This window comes from Canis lupus, chromosome 7 (genome assembly GCF_011100685.1).
Source record: "Canis lupus familiaris isolate Mischka breed German Shepherd chromosome 7, alternate assembly UU_Cfam_GSD_1.0, whole genome shotgun sequence".
NCBI lineage: Eukaryota > Metazoa > Chordata > Mammalia > Carnivora > Canidae > Canis > Canis lupus.
Genome location: NC_049228.1, coordinates 31001911 through 31021558, shown reverse-complemented (window position 1 = coordinate 31021558; position 19648 = coordinate 31001911). Strand labels below are relative to the sequence as shown.

The following is a 19648-nucleotide window of genomic DNA, read 5'->3' as shown; positions in this document are numbered from 1 at the left end:
CTTTTTTTTAAAAAAAGGTTTTATTTATTTTTTCATGAGACACAGACACAGGCAGACATGGAGAAGCAGGCTCCACGCAGGAAGCCCAACATGGGACTCGATCCCGGGTCTTCAGGATCATGCACTAGGCCGAAGGTTGTGCTAAACTGCCGAGCCACCAAGGCTGCCCTGAATTGGCATTTTTAAACAAATAAAAGCTGAATTTGCTCCCATCACACCTTAACTAAAGGAACTTGTAAATGTACATAAAGAAGGAAATTGAACTCAGATGAAAAGACCGAGATGTAAGAGGGAATGGTAAGCAAAGATGTCGATAATGTAGGTATATCTGCGTAAAGTCTACAAACCTGTGTTTAGACCTTGGCCCATAGTAAATGCTTGATTGACAGATAATTGGTCCATCAATTTTCCTGAAATAGTGTGCTCTCCTGTTCCTCAATGGCAAATAGAGGAATTAACTTCTTAATCAGAATTTTTCAAGAGACGCTGGAATTTTAACGGGATTCCCAACATAATTAGTCTTATTTTACAAAGTTAGGAGGCACGGTTGGTCTTTTAGGTGTGATTTGGAATGGCTCAGTTTCTTGAAAGATTTGTATCTATTTATTGGTGAGCAAAGTTTAATTTAGGTATTAACTAACTTTACCCCGTTTACCAAGATCCTAAATGTCACTCTTTATTTATATTTGAATCTGGAATTTCTACACAAAATGTTCTTAGATTTTTCATCCATTATTTAGAATGCAGTTCTAAATTTATTGTTTCTGAGAACTCATGCTAATCTAGGGGAAGCATTAAACATAATAATAAATAAAATAGAACTTGGTCCTCTAAATGTCCAGGAATCTCACAAACCAGAAACTGTTCTTTGTCCCTTATAGTCTTGCCTTTAAAAAGAAGTATTTGCTAGACAGAATTTTTTCTGTTGGAATTCAGATATGTTGTCAGTAGTATACTTACAGTAGGATTTTGTTAGAAGGGCCAAAATCAATAGATGAGTTCTCTCAGCATATATTTTTATGTGTTTTTGAAATAGTTTTTCTTTTTAAGGAGTGTTGTGGACTTAAGTTGATATCCCTGATCTATTATTTATTAGGCTTTCTAAGCACCATTCCTTTATTTAACAGATATTTTTGAGCACCTGTCAGATTGTCTCCTGCACAAAGGTTGCTGTAGTGAACAAGATTAATAAGGTGCCAGAGCTTGGGGAGCTTGCTTTCTGGTGGGACAAGTAAATGAGTTTTAAAATTATCAAAAGAACATAAAGAGACTAAAATAGGGTGACACAATAGTAACTGGAGGAGGGGGGCATGTGTTTTAGGTTGAACGGTCAGGGAAAGCCTTTTTGGGGAGATGACACTCAGAGCCTGGAATAGGGAGAAGAAGGCACCTGAGCAGAAGCATCTTCAGCCGAAGGAACAGAAATTGCAATATAAAGGCCTGCTGTATGGTGTTTGCTTCTGTGGGATTATAAGTGCTGAGAGAGCATATTAATGTGATGGTTTAAAATGACTTACCATTTTGTAGAAATTAATTTTGATTTTATAATGGTATGAAAATCACACCAGATTGTCATACCTTAAATTCTATCTTTTACTGACTCAAGCGTTGTTACTGTAATTTTTACTCTATTCTGTTTTCAGCCAGTGAACTCGGTAATATTTGGTTGGAGATGTTTGATATATTTGCTGGCATGTGGTCGGTTCTCATTTGGGCAGTTTTTAGTGACTCTACTGTAACATAAAAACATTAAAATATTTAGCTAAACTTGGTTGAATTACAAATCTAGGTTGTTTTTTTTTTTTTTTACATAGGAGACAAAGAAGAATGACAAATGATCATAGTGTTTTCATGAAGTTCTTTTTAAAGAAACTTTAAAGGCAGTATCCAAACCCTCAAATTATGCTATAGAATTTAAGCACCTAGTCTGTTTTCTTTAGAATAAACTATTTCATAAATATCTAGTTACTTATGGTTATTCTACATAAATAAGCCCTTTAAATCACCAGAAAACTGTATTTTTTGTGTTAAAACATGCATTTATTTGTACCCTTTTGTCAAAAAGTAAAAACTTTTTTTAAGCTAATTTAGCTCTAATAGAGTTCTTTTGTCTGTTCTGTCTTTTCAGTCCGCCAGACTGAAGCTTTCCAAAGTCAGAATCATGTCTAACTCATCTTTCTGATCCCATGGAGCAGAGTACAGTGCCTTATACATAATGATCTCTTAAAATTACTGGAGTGCCTGAACAAACGAATGAATGAACATATGAACGTTTATTATAAAGTTAGTGTTTGGAGAATAATTACCAATAATCAGTATACTTAAAAAGACATCACTTTTTAAAAAGTGCCTTTATAATATTATTGTTGGAAAATTTAAACATTTCTGAAGGGGAGGTGGCCATTGTGGAGAGAACTCATATGGGTTAAGAATCAGAAAATGGATCTGAATTTAAGCTGTGTGCCATCACTCACAGAGTGTTCTGAAATAAATCATGCAACCTTGCACATAATTTCCTTGTTTGTACAGTGAAGGGATTGGATTGATTGTTGCTAACATTTCTCTCTGCTCTAAAACCCTCTGATTTTTATCCTTTGCTATTTGCAAGAGCCAGGAGAGATAAAGGTTGCCTTTTATGTTAGATTTGATTCTAAATCTAATGATACAGGACAGTGGTGCTTAAATTATTTTTTGTTAAACAGTAAGGAAACGCTGAAAAAGGTTCAGTGGTAGTATGAATACACACTGTGCTTTGTTACGACTAACTGCTACTTTTATTTTAATGGCCTATACTCTTCATCTGCCTATCTAATTTTTCTCTTAGTATTATTATTTTAGCACAAACAAGGAGTGCATTTTTAAGAAGGGACTTAGCCAGTATGGTAAAATGTCTGGATCATTAAAAAATAATAATAATAAAATAAAAGATGTCTAGATAGTTGATAAGTTTCTAAGTATGAGCTAATCTACAATATAATACCTTTTTTTTAAAAACAAAAGGTCTTACTTTTTTAGGGTGGGAGGAGGTGCTAGGTACCTCTCTCTTTCAAATTCAGCCTAACATTCTCTTTTAGGGATACCTGGGTGGCTCAGCGGTTGGGTGTCTGCCTTCTGCTCAGGGCGTGATCCTGGGGTCCCAGGATCAGGTCCCACATTGGGGTTCCCTGCATGGAGCCTGCTTCTCCTTCTGCCTGTCTCTGCCATTCTCTCTGTGTCTCTCTCATGAATAAATAAAAATCTTTTTTTTTTTAATTACTCTTTTATAACATGTTAGCATGTTGTTGAGGAAGTTTTCTAAAGTGAAAATAAAATCTGTTTAGTAGCATATTCAAGTTTAGAATAGAGAATTTTATAAAAAATTCTATTTTTAAGTAATCTATATACCCAACATGGGGCTCAAACCCACAACCCCGAGATTCAGTAGTCATATGCTCTATCAACTGAGCCAGCCAGGCGCCCCAGAATGGAGAATTGTAATGGCCTCATTTTGTCTACCAAACAGGGTAAGGTGGTAGAAGATTATTTGAGTAATAACATTACGGTAGATGCTCTTGTTTCTTCCCATGTGGTAGGCAAAATGAAGCCTAGCTACCCTGTAGAAGTGCTGCTGGCTTGGAGCTCCTCGGATCCCATTTTTGTCACCCTGTCTTAACTTGTTTTCTTTCAAATTCATGTTAGAGGGATCCCTGGGTGGCGCAGCGGTTTAGCGCCTGCCTTTGGCCCAGGGCGCGATCCTGGAGACCTGGGATCGAATCCCACGTTGGGCTCCCGGTGCATGGAGCCTGCTTCTCCCTCTGCCTATGTCTCTGCCTCTCTCTCTCTCTCTCTGTGTGACTATCATAAATAAATTAAAAAAATATTTTAAAAAATTCATGTTAGAATATGCACTCACAAATATTTCTGTTGCCTTAATTATCTCTTCTTGATGCTTCTAGACTGGGGAGAAAGAGTTAGGGAGGCTTCTTACAGGCAGATTATGCTTCTTTTTTCTATCTTTTTGGTCTCCTTTGTAGCACTCTATTACAGGAGAAAGGAGTGACAGTATGGAATAAAAACAAATTCAAGACAGGTTCTTGATCTCATTTAGCTAAAATGTTCCCTGTTTGTTGATCCTTTTTCTAATTGTCATTAATTATTCCTCATTACTTGGAATTCTTATAATGACTTTCCACTTTGAAAGTTACTGGCAATTCTAACGTATGTTGGCTTTACTGTCTGGAAGGAGCACTGAGTGAACAGGGCTATAGAATCATCTGCTGTTAGGTTAATAGTTTCAGAATTTTCCTATAGGGCTTTAGAAATTCCTGCAATCATTTTTGTGGCGTACAAACATTACTTCAGAGGCCAAAATTATAATGAGTTTTATTTTTTTAATGGCATTGTGAGGAATCATTTGCTTGGTGTTGTCATAACCAGTGTAGTGTGAAAGGGTTGTAGAAGGTCTTTCTCTCTTCCATGTTGACCAAAAAGCTTTTCTACCATTTGAACCCCTTAAGGGTCGCTGTTAATATTTTGTTGCCATTTTCTGATGAATGGTTCAACTATTAAATAAGCAGAACCTCTGGCAGTCTGGGTGGCTCAGCGGTTTAGCACCTGCCTTTGGCCCTGGGGCCTGATCCTGGAGGCCCAGGATTGAGTTCCCCGTGGGGCTCCCTGCGTGGAGCCTGCCTCTCCCTCTGCCTGTGTCTCTGCCTCTCTCTCTCTCCCTCCCTCTCTGTCTCTCATGAATAAATAAATAAAATCTTAAAAATTAATTAATTAATTAATTAATTAACTAATAAGCAGAACCTATAATAGAGGTATGTTCTGGAGGTACTGCTTTCTACTAAAGATAGTGCAAAAAGGGTCTTGAGTGGCTGCCATAATATTTAAAAAAACATTAACAGGGGCACCTGGGTACCTCAGTGGTTGAGTGTCTGCTCTTAGCTCAGGACGTGATCCCAGGGTCCTGGGATCGAGTCCCACATTGGGCTCCCTGCATGGAGCTTGCTTCTCCTCCCACTGCCTCTCTCTCTGTCTCTGTCTGTCTCTCTCTCTCTGTGAATAAATAAATAAAATCTTTAAAAAACAAAATTAAATTAAAAACAAAAAAAATTAACATTTTTATTTTGTCTCAAAACAAACTGTACAAGTAGAAAATTTTGTTTACTTCTTGTATAGCTTAGTCAGGAGTTGACAAAGAATTTACCTTACTGAAGGAAATAGATTATTGTATGTTCAGAGCAAGGACAGCATTTTGAAAGTTCATCCAGTTAACATTTTTTGCATTTAGGTAAAACGAGACCTTCAGGCCAAATGTAGAGATGGTCAAAAAGAATCCAGTTTTCTATTATTTCTGAGCAATTAGAGCTTTGTTTTTGGAAAATCTTCCTTTGTATTTGCTTGTTTCCCTTAATGATAGAGCTTCCTCATATTATAACAAATTTTTATATTTAAAACCAGTATTATCAAATGCATTAAAAAAGTAAGTAATTCAGTTTAAAAATGTTTAATTTTTAACCCCACCCAGGGATCCCCTCTTTTGAAATATTATAAGCTAGAAATGTTGATGCAAATACACAAGTAGATAACTAAATTGATACATGAAATAGGAAGGAATAATTGAGACTGAAAACCTATAATTTGATCATGCACAAATAATAGGACCAAATTTTGGAAATTCCGCCTTGTACATTATGTGCTTGTACATTAAGAGTTTTGCGGAGTTAGGATGCCTGGGTGGCTCAGCGGTTAAGCGTCTGCCTTCATCTCAGGGCATGATCCTAGAGTCCCAGATCAAGTCCCACATCGGGCTCCCTGCATGGAATCTGCTTCTCTCCCTGCCTATGTCTCTGCCTTTCTCTCTGTGTCGCTCATGAATAAAAAATAAAAATCTTTAAAAAAAAAAAACACTTTTGCAGAGTTGCCTCTAACATAAGTGGCAACCACATTTCTTAGCAGATTCCAGTAACTAATTCTAATTGATGAGCACAAAATTAGTATCTCATTTAATAAATATATGTTACTGGTAGATTGCTTTCAGCTACAGATAATGGAAACTGAGTCTGGCTTAAACACAAGAGAATTGGCTTGGATCACATGATTTAGAGACCTGAAGCTTCAGGACTGGGTTCTGTATGTTCCTTTGCCCTCAGGTTCTTTCCCTGGTGGTTGCAAAACACCTGCTAGCTTCCTTATGAGAATCTGAAGAATAGAGAGTAACCACTTCTTTTCTTTTCTTTTTTTTTTTTTTTTTAAAGATTTATTTATTTATTCATGAGACAGAGAGAGAGAGAGAGAGGCAGAGACACAGGCAGAGGGAGAAGCAGGCGCCATGCAGGAAGCCCAGTGTGGGACTCGATCTTGGGACTCTGAGATCACGCCCTGAGCCAAAGGCAGTTGCTCAACTGCTGAGCCACCCAGGCCTCCCAACCACTTATTTTCTATTAAAAATGAGAATAACTCTCAGAAAGATCTAAGCTCTTTCCTTGGTTTCATTGGCTACAACTGAGTAATGTTCTGGTTTGCAGTCTATTCCTGAACAAGTCAGTAGCTACGGGGATCGGATTGATCATTTAGATCTTTCCCTGAGCTGAGGTCATATGCTAAACAGAATTACTTCTTACCCAAATGGGGAGAATTGGAATGGCAACCAGCATGTGCTTAGTATGTAGTCTGAAGTGAAACTTCAGAATGGGATTAAGAAGTACAAATTTCAGTTTTGAAATAAATAAATGATGAGGATGAAAAGTACAGCATAGCATAAGGTTATAGTCAATAACAGCCTAATAACACTGTATGGTAGCAGATGGTAACCTCACTTCTCATGATGAGCATTGTGTAATGTATAGGATTGTCAATCACTGTGTTTTACACTGAAACATATGTCAACTATATTTCAAAATAAAAAATTTTTAAAAATCAATAATTAGCATTTGGGGATCAGTTCTGGTCCACTAGTAGCACAAAGACAATACTTTGGGAATCACTGGTATAGTGAGAGTGGACTGAGGGCAGACCCTGAGCAACACCAGCATTTAACAAAGAGAACGAGAAGCCTGTGAATCAGTCTTCTTATTTAAATTTATTTTGTATGTATTTTTAATTATGAGCTACAGAAAGCTATTCATTTGGCCTTATTTAATCATTTCTAACAGCATATGTCATATTTGATTTTCCCAGTAGTTTTTCTCTATTATATCTCTCTGTGTCTGGTTACTTTAATGTCACTAGAATGGTGTTTCTTTGATATGCTGCTCATTATCTTAAAGGAAATAGGGAAATAATTATACATGGTGTCCTGAAGTTAAAAGTGAAATGTGTATTTTGTAGTACATAAAGTATCTAATGATTAAGATACTAAAGAACTGCAAGAACTGTATGCTTTTTTTTTTAAAGTTCTTATAAGTAGTTCTTTATAAGAAGTGAGTTATGTTAAAATTTATGACAAACTTCAGACTTATACCTACTACATGTTAGGTATCTTAGAAAAATTACTATTTTTTTTACTATAAAAGAATAAATGGTGAGATTTACTACCCTGTGTCTGAAGACTTTAATGATTAGAAATGGGTTGTGAGGGCGCAGCCCCAGGGGCCCAGCAGTTTGGTTTAGCACCGCCTTCAGCCAGGGGTGTGATCCTGGAGACCCGGGATCGAGTCCCACGTCCCTGGTCGGGCTCCCTGCATGGAGCCTGTTTCTCCCTCTGTGTCTCTGCCTGCCTGCCTCTCTCTCTCTCTCTCTCTCTCTCTCTGTGTGTGTCTCTCTCCTGAATAAATAAATACAATCTTAAAAAAAAAAGAAATGGGTTGTGATTTGTAGGGGGCTATGCGTGGTAGTGGATCATGTGTCTTATTTGCAGACCCTCCTCTCCTTGAGTAATCATGAGCCTACACTATAATTTTTTTTCTTGTACTTGACATGTGTAGGAAGGATAGACATGATGAACCACTGCTCATCTCTGCATATTTTTTAGGCAGTGAGTTACTAGCCAACAGAACCAATTCAGGAGGCCAGTGAGTTCTCCTTTACATTTTATTACTATGCCTCACTTAGTTCCAAGGAGTGAGGTAAGGCATTGCATTTTCTATTTCATATATCAGTCTTCTCTGAGGTTTGGCACTGTAAATCAGAAGTTCTTGAGCTTTATCATGCATAAGAATATTCTGGAGGGTTTGTGAAAAAAATTATTGCTAGGCTTCCAACCCCCAAAGTTTCTGATTCAATAGGTCTGGGGTGGAGCCTGAGAGTTTACATTCCTAATAATTTCCCAGATGATACTGATGATACTGATCCAGGTACTGTACTTTGAGAATCACTGTTGTGAAAACATTTGACATGTAATAAAAAGCAAGGAATTCAGTCATACTGAATTTATTTAAGGAAAAGATACATGGTATTTACTACTGTTTAGATTAGACTTTGTATTGCTTTTCTCTCTCTGGTTGTTGGCTACTACATTAAGTGACCCACAGGGAATATTCTCTTAAATTATGTTTCTTTACTAAAGAGTAGTTACCATTTGGCAATTGGCATCTCTTAACTTTTCACAGATGCATTGATTATTGCTGCTGGGCTGTTTCAGCAATAACCACTTTTGGCCTAGATGAAAGCACTTTGCATTATTTTGCTTGATGATCCCAAAGATAGGATTTTTTTTTTTCTATCTGTTCTTTACTAAGATATCGTAATTGTTATTTCACTCAGTAAGTATTGAAACTTTAAACCAGTCTGAGGCCAGTACAACCCCTTTGCTATTGCCAGCTGTGCATGTTTCTATGGAAACTCAATAGGGGCCAGCAGGATTACTATTGTAAGGACCACACCTGGCTTATTTGCATCCAATTTAAGTTGGGGAAATTTCAGAAGAATAAAAGGTCTGTAGATGTGTCGATGGACAGCCAGAAAGAGCTTGTTTGTAACCATCATATTGGTCTAAAGAGGAAGAGTTGGGTGGTTTTCCTTATTCATTATAGTTCATGGTTTTGGAGGGCTTTGGTGGGTATGTTAAAATTTGTATTTGTTTTGTGTATTTGTCTCGTGTTTTGTTTCTGTTTTAGGAATAGCCTTTTAAATGAAATATCCTAATTTATATCTTTAATTAAATATCCTAATTTTATGATATTAAAATTCCCTTAAAGAATTTAAAGTACATATGGATCAGACTCTTTTTCAAGGAAGAAAGAATTTACTTTCTTTCCAGTTGTATAAGGTAAAAATATCTTAGTTTTTGACACTGTTGCAGAATTATGGCAGAATTTTGTGTTGATCTCCACTTTCAAGTGTTATGAGCTGCTGTGAACCCCTTCTTTCACAAAAAATAAGACAGTTGGAATTATTTACATATTTGATTTTGTTTGCACCATTGAACTTAAGCTTTGTTTCAGAGTTTCATAAATGGTTAGGACCATCACTGAATGTATAGGAAAAAATTATATGTACTAGTTACATGAGCATAGAGTACAGTTATATAAAACTTAGATGCTTTTAATTAACGTTATACCACTCAGTTATACTAATTTATACTAGTACTAAATAGTTATGCTAATTCAAGCATAGCTATACAGTACAGGTACATGGCAAATAACAGTTAGTGCATGTACCCACTCTTCTTCCTTGGTTAAGGCTGCTTGAACTTTTTACTTGTCAGGATTCTGAGATTTTCTGGCAAAGAATGTAGTGGTCAGCCAGTGATGGTGAATCTCCACACTTGTGTGTGCCAAGTATTTCTTGTCTTCTAGAGACAAAATGTAATCCTGTACCCTTTTTTCAGAATATTTTACAGTGATAGCAATATATATTGATCACCTGCGAACTTATATGTGTGTATGTATGTATGCATATATATGTGTGTGTGTGTGTATAGTGTATGGGTGTGGATAAAGCCAGTTGAAGTAGATACTTGTACATTTGGAAGTAGGTAGCATTTTGGATTTGGGGATTTTTTTATTAGTGAAATCTACTCTGAAGAAAAAACTTTGTAGGTTATTTTATTCAGCTTTATGAGAGAGTAGCACCTTGTGTAATACATGTTCCAAGAAATTTCTATATACCTCCATGTTCCTGAAGTAAGGGCAGGTGCTAATATCCCTATTTTGTAGATGAGGAAATAGGCACAGGAGAGGGGGGCTGCCTCTAATCCCTTTATGTTTAGGCAGCTAAACACACCCTGATGGGTAGTCCAGTGTTCCCCACTGTGTATAATTGTTCCCCCTTGAAGTGTTAGGTTATTTTATACAGCTTACTCAGTCTTGCCTTTTTCTCTTTTTGTATTCATAGACTGGAAAAGTAAGAAGAGCTTTCCTGCCTTTTTAATTACCAAACTACTCTCAGTTTTCAATGAATCAATTCAAAGAAAGAATGCAGTCTTTCTATACCTGGTAAATATTTTCTGCTCCTAAAAGCTATTAATTTAGTAGCCTCTGATAAATCCAGGTGTTTGTGATGATTGCCTTTAATTTTGTGGAATGACTATAAAAATGACTTATATATATGATATGAACTCTGAAATTTATTTGATATTTATTGATATGATGGAGTGATGTTTCGAATGCCTGTGCCCTAGCCAGCAACAGAAAATATTTTAGGATTGGCCCTAGTATTTAGATTAGGTACTCTTGGGTGTTGTGAGGTTTTTTGGATTTTTTTGGAAAAAGTTGTGACATTAATGTAAATAGGATGCATAAATATATTATTTTGTTAAGTATTCTCTATTTAAAAGTACTTATAAATAATAGTTTTATAAAATTAATCTAGGAATCAGAATATTAAACCTACATTTTACCATTTTACAGATGACCTAACTGAACTTAGATCAAGTAACTTGCTTAAGAAAGTTCAGCCAGCCAATGTATAGCTGAGATCAGAATTTAGATCAGAGGCTACATATTTTGATTCCTACTCTAGTGCCTTTTAAAAATTCTTATTTTTTAAGTACCTTATTTTTTTTTATTTTTTTAAGATTTTATTTATTCATGAGAGATACAGAGAGAGGCAGAGACATAGGCAGAGAGAGAAGCAGGGTCCATGCAGGGAGCCCCACTGTGACTCAATCTCGGGTCTCCAGGATCACGCCCTGGGCCAAAGACAGGCGCTAAACCTCCGAGCCACCCAGGCATCCCTTAAGTACCTTAAATAAGAATTAACATGCCCCTAGGCAGCCCAGGTGGCTCAGCGGGCTTAGCGCCGCCTTTGGCTCATGGCGTGATCCTGGGGTCCTGGGATCGGGTCCCATGTTGGGCTCCCTGCATGGGGCCTGCTTCTCCCTCTGCCTGTGTCTCTGCCTCTCTCTCTCTCTCTTTCTCTCTCTCTCTCTGTCTATCATAAATAAATAAATACAGTCTTTTAAAAAAAAGAATTAACATGCCCAAGAGAGTGAATAAACCATAGTGAAATTTTTTTTTTTTTTTTTTTTTAAGATTTATTTATTCATGAGAGGCAGAGACATAGACAGAGGGAGAAGCAGACTCCTCACAGGGAGCCTGATGCAGGACTCAATCCTGGATCCCAGGATCACGACCTGAGCTGAAGGCAGGCGCCCAACTGCTAAGCCACCCAGGTGTCCCCCGCCATAGTGACATTTCATATGGGTCTTTTGTAAAACTTATGATGTTAATGTAAGAACACAGAAGACAAAATGGATTAATATATGCTACATAAAATATTTTATCTATTGACAGCCATTAATTAGCTTCTAGGTACCATTAAACCTTTTAAATATACTTTATTTAAGCCTGAGGTGAACCTTTGGGCATATTTTGGACCTGTTCTGCAGACGAGTAAACTGAGTCTTTCAAAGAGTGTGCTATATAGGGCAGCCCGGGTGGCTCAGTGGTTTAGCGCCGCCTTCAGCCCAGGGTGTGATCCTGGAGACCAAAGATCAAGTCCCGCGTTGGGCTCCTTGCATGGAGCCTGCTTCTCCCTCTAACTGTGTCTCTGCCTCTCTCTCTCTGTGTCTCTCATGAATAAATAAAATCTTAAAAAAAAGGGCAGCCCCGGTTTAGTGCCGCCTACAGCCTGGGGTGTGATCCTGGAGACCCGGGATCGAGTCCCACATCAGGCTTCCCGCATGGAGTCTGCTTCTCCCTCTGTCTGTGTCTCTGCCCCTCTGTCTGTGTGTCTCTATGAATAAATAAACAAAATCTTAAAAAAAAAAATCTTAAAAAAAAAAGTGTGCTATAGCTTAGGATGTTAGAAGTGGAGTTTAAACCCAGTTCTCTGTGACTTCAAAGCCCATTACTAAGCTGTAAAGCCTGTTGATTTTTTGGAATTAAAACTAATCATAAACCCAACCTCTCACATGTTAACTGATGCCGATTATGGAATAATTTCCTCTCATAATTCACCCATCCAAAAATCTGAGCATTTTAGGGACATATTAAGGTAGTATAAAGAAACCAGGTCTTCCTCTATAATGATTTTAACTATAGGAATCATATTAGCTATTTTTGTAATGTTATTTAGAGGTATAGATCTTATACCCCCTTTAAAGAAGAAAGGTATTTATGAAATATTTTATATTCTAAACATATGCTTAAACTAACTCAAGTAAGTCCAAAGGTATATTTTGTGTGACTGAACATTTGTCTCCATATTTTTACTTATTGTAGTTGATCAGTGAGCAATGATTTTTAAAATAGACCTTTCAAAATTGGTTAAGAAATCTTAATGAAAGAAATCAATGTTACAGCAAAGATATCATCCAAAAATTAATACATTTCAAATGTCTGACTGCTTGGGGATAAATAATAGCTTATTATCTTAAATGAAATTGTAATGATGAAAATATAAAGAAAGTTCCTTCTTTAGTAAAGTACCCAGAATACTGAGTTTGCCCGGACCAGGTGTATCTTTGCCTTAAAACATGACTTATACCCTGAAACTTACCTTTCCCCACGAATCTTTGACTGATTTAACACCATCACCTGCCTGGCCAAAAGAGGGTGGGGATGCATAGAATGTAGGCAATGAGATACTAAAAATTTGTTTTATTAGTACCTCATGTCAGTTAACTTTTATTAGTACCTCATGTCAGTTAACTTTTATTTTTTTATTTATTTCTTTTATTTCTGGTAGTGTGGAGAACTTACAGCAAAGAAATGTAATTTACGTGCATTTTAATCTGTACTATTCAAAATGAGAAATTACATTAGCTTGCCTGGTATTTTTCTGTTTTGGGCAGTCATATGTTAGGACTCTATAAAAGGTGAGATACATTGACAAATTTCCTTATTTTTTTAGTTAAATTCTTTCTAACTAACTGGAGCTTGCAAAGATGGTGTGAAACTTATTGATATTATGACATTGTGAGAAGATTACAAAGTTGCTTCCCTACTTTTATATTGCAACTTTGTATCATCTGAGTAGAAGGGAAGGAAGTGAGGCAGGGCTGGGACAGCTAATGCATACTGAATTCCTACTCTTTTGGGCATCTACTAGGCATGTTTTTTAGTGGAAGCGTAGAAGTACAGGAAGTAGAGCAAAGAGAATTTGTACTATGTACAAAATTAAGCCTTGCATTTTGTTTAGATGCTCAGTTTATTGATCTACCATATTCCTTCATCATCTGCCTTTGGCAGCACCAAATGCTGTTGGTTGGTTGTAGTGCTCTGAGTCACAACTACCTGGGATTGCTCTTTTATTGCTTATGTGGCCATAAGGGGATCAGTGTTCTGGATTTTGTTTGGTTTTGGTTTTGGTTTTTTTGTTTTTGGTGGGGATGGGGTCAAGTTTCAAATTTTCAGAAAACTATAGTTAGCTATATTGTACTATTTAAAATTATGCTTAAAAAATTGCTTAGAGGGTAGATCTTATGTTAAATGCTCTTGCCACTCACAGAAATTTTTAATGAAGAAAAAGGAGGGAAGGAAACTTTTGGAGGTGATGGACAAGTTTATGGCCTTGTTTATACTCTCACAGGTGTATACTTATCTCTAAATTTATCAAGTTGTATACATTAAATATGTACAGCTTTTTATATGTCATTTATAACTTGACAAAGTGTTTTTCAAAAAAGGTTTTAGAAGAGAAAAATCCTACTTCTTAAATGTTATTTAAAGATCAAAACATGAGAAAAAAGCAGAAATCAGCCATGTTCAGATGGTTGTAAATTAAGTCTGTTCTTACCATATACAGCAAAGGGAATTTTTGGGCCTATGGATTAAAAGTCAATTAGAAAACATAAAAGTAAGGCAGCCTGGGTGACTTAGTGGTTTAGCGCCACCTTCAGCCCAGGCTGTAATCCTTGGGACCCAGGGTTGAGTCCCACGTCGGGTTCCCTGCATGGAGCCTGCTTCTCCCTCTGCCTGTGTCTGTGCCTCTCTCTCTCTCTCTCTCTCTCTCTCTCTGTGTCTCTCATGAATAAATAAATAAAACCTTAAAAAAAAGTTTAAAAATGGGAAAAAAAGTAGAAATGTTCAAGAGCATCACTTAAAATTTTTTATTATAACAGAAAATTTTTGACAGTGGTATTTATTAAATTATCAAAAGCATAATAATACCATTATCATTTTCATAATTATTGGTTATTTAAAAATAATTTATATTCTCATTTTAAATTTAAAAATAAGCATGAGTGATAACATGATCTTCATTTTTCAAATGAAGAGATTAAGGTTCAGATGTTATATTAAATTTTCTAGGGATGCCATAGGAAAATGCCACAAACTGGGTGGCTTGAATAACGGAAATTTCTTACCTCATAGTTCTGAGGGTAGAAATTCAAGATTAAGGTATTAGCAGGGTGTTGGTTCCTTCTGAAGGCAATGAGGGAGAATCTGTTTCATGTCTTTCTTCGCATCTTCCCTCTGTATCTGTCTCTGTGACCAAATTCTCCCTTATTATAAGGAGTTTAAATCAGTAGTGTTGGATTGGGGCCCACCTTGTTGACCTCATCTTAACTTGATCATCTGCAAAGACCCCATTTCCAACTAAGGTCACACAGATCCTTGGGGTTAGGCTTTTAGCATCTTTTGGGGGACACAATTCAACCCATAATAGATGATAAGTCTTTTGCTCAACGTCTCTAAAGTAGGAAAGTTAGATTGCATAGTAGTGCCAGTAAAATAGTAGTATTAAAAGAACGTAAAATATATATAAAATTTATTCACTGGGGCACCTGGGTGGTTCAGTGGTTGAATGTCTTTCTTAGGCTCAGGTTGTGATTCTGAGGTCCTGGGATTAAGTCTCACATTGGGCTCCCCATAGGGAGCTTGCATCTTCCTCTGCCTATGTCTGTCCCTCCGTGTCTCTCATGAATAAATAAAGTCTTAAAAATATATATTTACTGGGGATTCCTGGGTGGCTCAGCTGTTTGGCGCCTGCGTTTGACCCAGGGCGTGATCCTGGAGTCCCGGGATCGAGTCCCACGTCGGGCTCCCGACATGGAGCCTGCTTCTCCCTCCTCCTGTGTCTCTGTCTCTGTCTCTGTCTCTCTCTCTATGTCTATCATAAATCAATCAATCTTTAAAAATATATATTTACTAATATTGCCTTTTGTCTGGGTAGATTTTATTCAAAATTAACTGAGTTTCTAAAATATTTAACAGAGGGGCACCTGGGTGGTTCAGTCAGGTAATCATCTGCCTTCAGCTCAGGTCGTGATCCCAGAGTTCTGGGATCGAGCCTCCCCCCACCCTCCATCGGGTTCGCTGCTCAGCCAGGAGTCTGCTTTTCCTTCTCTGTCCTGCTTATGCTTTCTCTCTCAAATAAATAAAATCTTTTAAAAAATAAATAAAATATTTAATAGAATTTTAGGTTATGATGGGTTTCAAGCTCTTTTTTTGGTATATGATGTGTTTCCAACTGTGGAAAAGCTGTTCAGTTCTTAGTGCTTGCATATGAGCTTAAATCTGAACTTCCATTCATGCAATGTGGAGCCTTAAGATGTGGACTCCTCCTCCATACCTTGAGATGTCCATCAGAATATTGTTTAAATTGTTTCAGGTGCACTTTGACCATAGATAATCTGTGCATTTCATGATCTATAAGAATTGTAGTGTTGTCAGTGTTAATATGCACCTTGCAATCAGATTTCTGAGGGATGGAGAGGGCAGGGCTCCACTAGAAAAATAACAAAACACTGGTAGTTTGTTTAGCTGCTCCCTTCCCCCTTTTTTCTTTTCTTTCTTTGCTATTGTTTTATTTTGATTTTAAATCACTCCCAGTACTTTAGTGAATAACATAATACCACAAATAATGATGTTCTGCTGCATAGCCATGATACAAACATAAAATGTGGGAAATTAGCAGTATCACTTTACTATCCACTAATTCATAGGCCTGATTCAAATTTCACAAGTTGTCCCCAAAATATCCTTCATAGCAAAAGTATCTAATCCAGGATTTTACATAGCATATAATTATCCTATCTCTTTAGTATTCTTCAATCATAGTTCCTTAGTCTTTCCTTGATTTTCAAGACTGTGACACTTTAGAAGAATATATTTTGTGGAATGTCTTTAAATTTGTGTTTGATAGTTCCCCATGATTAGGTTCAGATTATGCATCTGTGGCAAGAATATCACAGAAGTGATGTGTTCTCTCCATCTTTTCTGATAGTGTACAATTTTGATTTGTCCTTTGACAAGTGATGTTAACTTTGATCACTTGATTAAGGTGATGTTTACCAGGCTTTTCCTCTGTAAAATTGTGTCTTTCCTTTTAATTGCTTAATATTTTGTAGGGAAACTAAATTTTTATCATCAAATTTTTGCCCACTACATAGAGTATTTTGACTAAACTTTTGATAATGATGATAATGAGAGTTTCCAAAAGCTGATTTTCTGTTATTCTTTCTATATTTACTATTTGGCAATCTGTAAGGAAAAACTTTCTCTTTTCCTTGTTTATTTATATCAACATGAATTCCTATGAGTAATGGTTACAATTTTTTCTTTTAAGATTTTGATTTATTCACTTGAGAGAGAGAGCACAGAAGGAGGGGGACAAGCAGGCTCCCCACTGAGCGAGGCTCAACACAGGGCTCAATCCCAGGACCCTGAGATGACCTGAGCTGAAGTCAGACACTTAACCAACTGAGCCACCCAAGTGCCCTGGTAATGGTTAGAATTTATTATTTTCATTTATTTTGTTCATATTGTCCAAAATTTGATCAATGGGAGGCCTTTCAAACTTGCTTCTCTGTCTTTTCCAAATATTCCCATAATTTTTAAAGCACTTCCGCTACTAATTTTTTCACCAAAACAGTAAAAGAAAAAATATAAAGTCTCAGCCTAGAAACAAAAAGCCTCAGTAAAGAAATAGAAAATATAAAGAACTACGTGTACCTGGGTGGCTCAGTGGCTGAGAATCTGCCTTTGGCTCAGGTCTTGATCCCGGAGTCCTGGGATCACGTCCTGCATCAGACTTCCTCTGGGGAGCCTGCTTCTCCCTCTGCCTATGTTTCTGCTCATCTGTCTGTGTCTCTAATGAATAAATAAATAAAATCTCTAAAAAAAAAAAAAAAGAAAAGAAAATCTAAACTAAATAGAAATTTTAGAACTGAAAAGTACAGTAACTGAAATAAAAACTCACTGGATGGGCTCACAGCAGAATAGAGGGGACATAGAACAATGGAACTGGAACGTCAAACAGTGGAAATTACCCAATCTAAGCAAGAAAGAGAAAATGGAACAGTAAATGAACAGAGAGCACAGAGACCTATGGGACTATGACAGAAGGACCACAGAGGAGGAGAGAAGAATAGGGGCAGGGCTGGAAAGCTTTGCAGAAGGACTGGCTGAAAACTTTCCAAACTGGTCAGAAGGCACAGACCTACAGATTCCAGGATCTGAGCAAGTTCCAAACAATATAAACCCAAAGAAGTAATAATAAAATGTTGAAAACTAAAGACAAGAGAAAAATCCTGAAAACCATAAAAGAGAAATGACACCTTTCCCTATGGAGAAAAACAATTCCAGTGATAGTGGATTTCTCCTCAGAAACCAAGGAGGCCAAGAGGCAGCAGCATAACATTTTTCAAGTATTCAGAAACATAAAAATTGGGGCACCTGGGTGGCTCAGTGGTTGAGCATCTGCCTTCAGCTCAGGTCATGATCCTGGGGTCCTGGGATTGAGTCCAGCATCAGGCTCCCCATAGGGAGCCTGTTTCTCTCTCTGCTTAATGTCTCTGCCTCTCTCTATGTCTCTCATGAATAAATAAATAAAATCTTTAAAAACAAAACAAAACAAAATGAAAGCTAAAAATCCCAAGTTCTTTATTCAGCAAATACATCCTTCAGGAATGAAGGGGAAATCAAGACATTCTTAGATGAAGGAAAGCAAAGTAAATTCATCTCCAGTAGACCTACCCTAAATGAATTGCTAAAGAAATGAAAAATGTAGTTTTAAATCAACAGAACATATTTAGGACTTGTGTACCAAGACTACCAAATGCTGGTGGGAGACGTCAAGGAACATACAGGGAAAAGGAGAGATACACTGTGTTCGCATGTTAGAAGACTCAACATAGGAAAGTTCACTTCTCCCCAAATTGATACACAGGTTTAATGCAATTCCTAACAGAATCCCCCCCTATGACTTTTAATAGACAAGATTATTCTAAAATTAATATAGGAATGCAAAGGAATTAGAATAGCCAGCAAAATTTTGAAAAAGAAGAAAGTAGAGAAAATCAGTTTCTCTAATTTCAAGACTTATATAGTTGCAGGAATCAGGTCTGAGGATGTTGGTGGAGAAATTGACATGTTAATCATTGGAACAGAATACAAAACCCAAATAGGTCTACACAGGCATAATTGACTGATACGTGACTAAGGTACAAAAACAGTTGGAACAGAGAAAGGAAAATCTTTTAGACAAATGATTTAAAAAAAACAAAAACCAACCTTTAATCTTCACACTAGGAAAAAAAAAAAACATATAAGAAACATGATACCAGGGACACCCGGGTGGCTCAGCAGTTGGGTGTCTGCCTTTGGCTGGGGGCCTGATCCTGGAGTTCCAGGCCCACACTTTGGGCTCCCTGCATGAAGCCTGCTTCTCCCTCTGCCTATGTCTCTGCCTTTCTCTGTGTGTCTCTCATGAGTAAATAAATAAAGTCTGAAAGAAAGAAAGAGAGAGAGAGAAAGAAAAGAGAAGAGAAGAGAAGAGAAAGAAAAGAAAAGAAAAGAAAAGAAAAGAAAAGAAAAGAAAAGAAAAGAAAAGAAAAGAAACATGACACCAGAGGGGCAGCTAGCTGTTTCAACCAGTGGAGCATGCAACTCTTGATCTTGGGGTTGTGAGTTCAAACCCCATGTTGGGAGTAGAGATAACTTAAAAATAAAATTAAAAACAAAAACATGATACCAGAAATACAGCCTACAAAAGAAAAAAAAATTGAAAAAAAATTGATAAACTAGACTTTATCAAAACCAGCCATAAAAAAAGGATGAGATCTTGCCACTTGTGAAAACATGGACGGACCTAGAAGGTATTATGCTAAGTGAAATAAGCCAGACAGAGAAAGATACCATATGATTTCACTTACATGTGGAATCTAAGAAACAAATGAATAAACAAACAAAAAGTGGAATCAGATCTGTAAATACAGGAACAAACTGATGGTTGCCAGTGGGGAGGGGTTGGGGGAATAGACAAAAATGGGGAAAGGGGAACGGGAGATAACAGGCTTCCAGTTATGGAATTGAACAAATCACAGGAATAAAAGACA

At 36.9% G+C, this 19648-nt stretch overlaps 1 protein-coding gene across 4 annotated transcripts in view; it reads left to right on the top strand.

Annotated features, from left to right (window-relative positions):
* POU2F1 (POU class 2 homeobox 1) overlaps window positions 1–19648 on the top strand; it is a 186946-nt gene that overhangs the window by 71079 nt on the left and 96219 nt on the right. The window contains exon 2 of one of the 4 annotated variants that reach the window (XM_038542648.1): window positions 10258–10358. The exons of the other annotated variants lie outside the window; for them this stretch is intronic. The gene's annotated coding sequence lies outside the window, so the exon portion shown is untranslated. The remainder of the gene's footprint in view (window positions 1–10257; window positions 10359–19648) is intronic. 4 annotated transcript variants of the gene reach the window in all.